Raw genomic sequence first — 6,420 nt, forward strand, 5'->3', positions numbered from 1 at the left:
TTATTATCGTGCATTCTTTTGGCCAAGATAATGATATAGGGCAAATCTGATATCGACACAGCCCTATAGGCCCCCACCTAATAGATGGTTTGACTGAGTCCAAACTCTTAATTCCTTGTAAACAATAATTGCTGTTTGTTGCTTTGCTTGTGCTTTTTTTGATGTCAACATGTTGCTTTTTTATGTATATTTGGAAAAATATAAAAAAACATGTATTGCAATAAAAAAATAGTTTATCTTTTATTTGATTCAATAAACATGTTAAATCCTATTTGATTTGGTTCTTGGAGTTTTCACTTGTTTGGCTTCGGTAATCTTGGGTAAGTAATCACTGAATGACACTCTCACCTGTTGTCCCAATTACCTAATTAGGACACACCCCTAAAAACGAAAGCACAAAAAGGATCAGACCAAGGTGCTGTCTCTTCGTTTGAAACTCTGATGAAGACATGTCAAGGTTGAAAACAGTCTTTCACATTGAGTGCCTGAAGTTTCCTCCTTTGCATGGTAGTAGAGGTGAATGTTTTTTCTGTACAAAGCATGTGTTTGCTGGGTGCATTTCAAGATTTACCCACTGAGAACATCATGATCTTTTTTGATCTGGCTCCTTAAAGTTGTGACACTCCATAAACTGGCAAGGCGTGACAATCCATAGCATAAAGCTTAATGGATAAATCAAAGAAACCACAACATGTTGATTTTACATAATTTCAGAATGTTAGCTTAAATCTGTACATACTAATATAGCATCATTACTAGTTCTTTATATGTTTTGCATTATGTAGTGGATGAATATTCTTCATCATACAACCTTAGAAAAGAAATAAATCAAAAGTAGAATAAGAAGATACTCTCACAAAAGCATGTGTATTCATCCGATGTGCAAATCACTCCTAAACAGCAGTGATATTCTGTCACCTTGTGGCTGCAAGAAGAAAATACATCAGTATGACATCATGGTACTTTAAATGGAAAAATGAAGATGGGAAAACATTTTATACTGCCAACTACTCAATGCCAATAGAGTTCACTATAACTGATGTTAAAACTAAACCATATGCACATACATAGTTCACACAGTAGTTAAACCATGTGAAGTGTTATAAAAGGCAACTCTTATGTTGTGTAATTGCACATATAAAAATCACATCTTCCTCCATTTATTTATAGTCACAGAGGTTTGATTATCTGACAAACTGAAGACATCACTTAAATGTAACAATTATGCATTATAAGGAGTTATAAATAACAAACCAAAAAAAGTAGATGTTCATACTTCTGTATATTGTAGAACTGATTCCCAGTGCAGTTGTATGTGGGCTTTATATTCGATTGATTGTGTTTATACATGATTTTAATTTCTACTTTACTTATATTGCAGTGGTAATTGTTATAAATGAGAAAATATGTCATTATGTGGTAGATATTCTCTATTTCCGTTATAGTAATTAGTGAACAGCAAATTAGTGATTTTCTTGATTTCAAACGATATTTCCTTCAGTTGTTGAATCAACTTTGTTGAGCAGATCTTAAGGGAACTCGATTGTCCACCCACACTTACTGCTGTTTAGCAGCTGTTCACCCCAACATGTACTTGCTTTGAATTAACAATCACAACAAACTGAACCGTTGCTAATAAAAAAAATGCAAGTGAAAGAGCAACATGCCCATGTGCTTCAGATGACATTATAAGATGACATTAAAAAAGTGTTGAATGATATCTATCTATGATCATTCAATATGTTCATCGGATGTGTTTGCATTTTGCAGCCACAGGGAGACAGAAAAGCACCACTTATGGAGCTCAGTGTGATATTGAGGGAGATGCAGGCCTAAAAGCCCTCTGTGCTGGGTCTCTTGTATTTGCCATAGAAGGACATGATGGTGCAGAGAGCTGCTGGCTTTACCAAAGAGAGTATTGAACGCCCAGAGGTGTGAAGCTATGCTAGGGTTAGATAGAGAGATAGAAACACGATAAGTCATGAATGGTTATGAATACAGTTTGGGGTTTCATGATAATATACTCTGTGCCGAGAGGTCTTCTGTAAGGGGATAATGAATTCAAGGATCCCAACCTGAAAGCCATCACACAGGTGTTTCAAATTAAGATGCAGATAGTTAAATCCCACTCATTATCAAAAAGACCCCAAAACAAAGAAAAGGGTCCAGAGTGATGCTATGTCTAGTCTAGCCTGCTTCCTGGTCTGCAAACTTGGCAGCTTAACACGGGGTCTTGCGATAAGACGACTTGCAGGAGAAATGCTGCACATGTGAAAGTTCTTTGTTGCTCTGCTGATCTCTCAGCTGTGACAAATTAGCATCACCAAGGAAAGATTGAGCTTCAATCGAACTTTTTGCCAGTGAGGTGGCGTAAACAAATCAAGTATCTGAGAAATGCAGTAATCTTGTTCTTAAGATGGAGCTTTTGTTCATTAGTGGGGAATGACTGACTGGTGAAAGATTATGCATATTAATTTAAATGTTCCCTTTGAAGACTGTGTAAGTTGCTGGATATTACTGGTACAAATTATTTTGTACTTTGCCATGAGATTTATACTGTAGAAGCCTCAAATGCCAAAAAGTGAAAAACACAACTGTAAAATCTTCACACGAAACTATATTTCACAAGATAATATTTCGTAGTGGTCATATGTGATGTTATCTTTAGTAAAAACTGGTTTTGAAATCTTAAACAATCCATATTAGGCTGTGAAACAGCTCAAACATGCTGACACAACATATCTATACAAATGCTGATAAAAAGAAACATGTATACTGGCTTCATACATAAATGTATGCATGGCCATAAACATTATAATTTAATTACATTTAATTGTAGATATTTTTTCCTTCTATCTCGTCCCTATCTCTCCCTGGATCCATTCATCTGGAAATGGTAGCACAAACACTTCCACAGAAAGGTTCCTTAAATTCCAAGAGATATCTGTCTGGTGTTGCAACTTTCAACAAAAACAAACCTACATTTCCTGACTGATTTATCTTTGAGCTGGATGCTTTTCTCATCTGGAAGCTGTTGAATCACCTCTGGAGGAGGGGAAAACTACTGTGGAGGCAAAGAGGAGAGCATTTCAGAGAACCACAGTAGTCTTCAGATAACGTGAAAAACAGATTAGGCCCTATCTAAAGCCAGCGTTTAGTTTGTCTGTTCTGGGCTAATGTGGATACATGGAGGACTACGTGTAGAGGACCCACTACCTATCTAGATATAAAAGGCTGTTTCTTAGGATAACACAACAATTCTTAGTTTCAGGTGATTATACACTAAAGAAAACATTATGAATATCATATTCAATGTCGCCTAATAAATCCCCCTACACAGTAAAATCGGCAGTGTCAATTTAACACTTAAAGAGTCAATTTTAACACTAAGTCAGTGAACATATGGTCCTTATCTACAGAGTGTTAAAGTTACACTGAACATAGTGTTAACATTTCAGAGTCAATTCAACTCTTTTAAGAGTTAATATTTTACACTACGTTACACTGAGAAGTGTAACTCAAATTTAACACTATGGTGTAAATAACACTTGTAGTGTTATTAACATTTGACACTTTGACACTAAGTGTTAATCAAAACTAACTCTTATTAAGTTACTCTACATGGGTGTTAGACCTACTTGACACTTAGTGTTGATTACGAAATAACTCCAAATAGAGTGTTGATTTTTAACTGACTCTTGCCAGTGATAAATTATTTACTCCTGTATTTACCTTTTAGTGTTATTCTTACCTAACACCTTATGTACAGAATAACAATAATAAGAGTTTTGCAGTTACTATGTCCAGCTAACACAGTTTACCCAGTAAAACTCAAAATGTTTGCAGGGGAAAAACAACAAACACCATTATATCCATGTCTTAATAACAATTTATTAAAAATAATAACAATATCAATTTTTTACAAGGTTTTGAGATGCAAGTGTAACTCCCATTCAGAACATCACAGTGCCATCACAGTGAGGAGTCAGTCAGACCTTTCGTCCGGTTGTATTCCTTGACAATGCGGTCTCCACCAGGTTTCTTGGCCAACGCAGATTGAACCAACTGTAAAATGAGAGTAAACGACAGGAAAATATTCACAAAAAATTAAATGATTGACCGTAGATACACAGGATTATTTCTTTTTTTAAAGGGGGCAGTCCCTAAAGGAAGCTCACAACAAACATTTTATCAATCTACCTGTTTGGCATCTTGATCTTCCTTCTGCCTTTTTCTGCAAGGACTGTAATCCTCACCTAGGATGACTGTATCATCAGAGCCGCAGGATATGAGTTCAAGGGTGACCGAATCTTCAGGACCGTAGCCTGAAAGGTCCAGCGATGCATTGGTTACGACATCAATCAATGGACTGCCTGATGAACTTGCTCCTTGGGGATCTATGTGTAGTTCCGGAGAAAGAGGGAAGGGAGAAAACACCTACAATTTGTTGGTTTTTCAAAACCTTAAAGTGTAACTAAGTCTTAGTCAACAATCCATGAACTATGCTGAAAGAAATGGTTATCAAGATTGTACAATTTTACCAATGTCAAATCTGATAGTAAAAACACCAGCGTTGGGCTGCTGTGCTACTTCTTCAAAGACGTCTGCATCCACCTCTGTTCCCGTCTCATCATATACTCTGATCCCTTCAGTGACAGGTGGGATGGAGAACTTCATGAAAGCTTAAGAGAAAAAATACATATGAGATAACAAGAATAAGTAAGGGTATAAACCCAGACTCTGATATATGTGATATATTTTGACTTTGCCACTAAATGTAGCTCGACAGAAAGTGAGACACTGTGGCACAATGAGGTGCATCCTCAAAAGTTAAGAACTGACACATCTACTTTCCTTTTGTTTTTACAATGGCATATGAATGATAACCTACCAGCATCAAAAATTCATCCAAGCTCGGTTCGCTGATCTTGACATATTTCTGTTCGTTATAGATTCTTGTTTTAATCAACATGATGGTGTCTGTAAAACGACAAAATTAAAACGTATTATAATCTGTTACACAAAATACTTTGACAGTAACATCAGCTCCTGTTGGCATATAGTAGATTGGAAAACCATATTGTACCATTCGGGCTTTAAAAATCCCAATCAGCATTTGCCCAATTCCAAAGTAACTGGACTGTGTGGAGCCCCTATGGCATGCAGGCAGAAATCATTTTGACATGTGTGTAAACAAAGACCTCTGTTTGTATTAATTTATCGAAATGTTACCTACCATCACTGAACCATAGCACGGAATGGGGAAATCTGAAAAACAAAGTAGAGAAATTCCATGTACTTAAAAGGAATAAAGGTAAAACAATGTTTGTTAGCTTATATCCGGGAATGATACAATTTTACAAAATACTGTGTCACAACAAGACAGTGAGATTAGATAAGTGGCCAAATCAATGACTTATCTTTCTGATAATATCAGATCAGATTGCTCAATTAGGCTCATTAGGATACAATGCTGTGATGTTTCATCATTAGTTGTCTATTAAATAAAGGTGAAACATTCCATCAGCCTTGTCCACATAAACAATAGTATTTTGTCCTTTTTTCTCCTGTGCATATTTTGGTTTCTACTTTTCCGTCTCTCTTCATCAGGCTACATGATTGTGACACAGTTTGCATGCCATTAGCTTGCATATTTACATTAGGCAGAGAGCAGAAGCAATAGTCGTAGTTTTGAAGCATAATATACTGTGTCTATACTGTTAAATGCATAAGCAGTAACACAACTTACTCCTCTCTGTCAACAGGCTTCTGTCATCATGCCTTCACCCCACTGTGCTCTGTTAATTCATCTGTAAATATGACCTACTAGCTGGTGCTAGTGATGATAAAATGCACAAATGTGACGCGAAGCGTCAGAATGTGACGCTATTAGAACATTACGCTTTATGTTACTGACGTGCTTCACTTATCAATACAACAGGCTTTATTCATTTAGGAAACCTTACCAATCAAAAACAGTTAGGTTGTTCTGGATACTTTATCTAAAGTCAGTAAATTTTAATGTCATCTATGGACATTCACATATTCCTTCACATTGACAGTAACATTACGTTATCTTTATGTTACTGAGAAAAATGATGCTTCTGCTGAAATGTCAAAATGTTTTCAAAGTTTTAACACTGAGTCATTCGATAAGCTTCTGCCAAACCATTTGAAGGAGAAGGAGAATGAGACAGCAATGTAAGAGTACTCTAAAGTACTCTGTACTCTAAAGTACAGAGTACTTTCAAGAGTACACTAGTCTTGTAACAGTGAACATTTTCATCAACACTGTGCGGAGTTTTACTCTTGCTGTTGTTGTAATAACACTGAAATAGTCAATGTACTTTTACACTGTCTATTTTACACTAACAATTTTAACTCTGAATATTTTCACCAACACTGGGGGATATATTGGTT

The sequence above is a fragment of the Anoplopoma fimbria genome, chromosome 8 (assembly GCF_027596085.1).
Source record: "Anoplopoma fimbria isolate UVic2021 breed Golden Eagle Sablefish chromosome 8, Afim_UVic_2022, whole genome shotgun sequence".
Lineage (NCBI taxonomy): Eukaryota > Metazoa > Chordata > Actinopteri > Perciformes > Anoplopomatidae > Anoplopoma > Anoplopoma fimbria.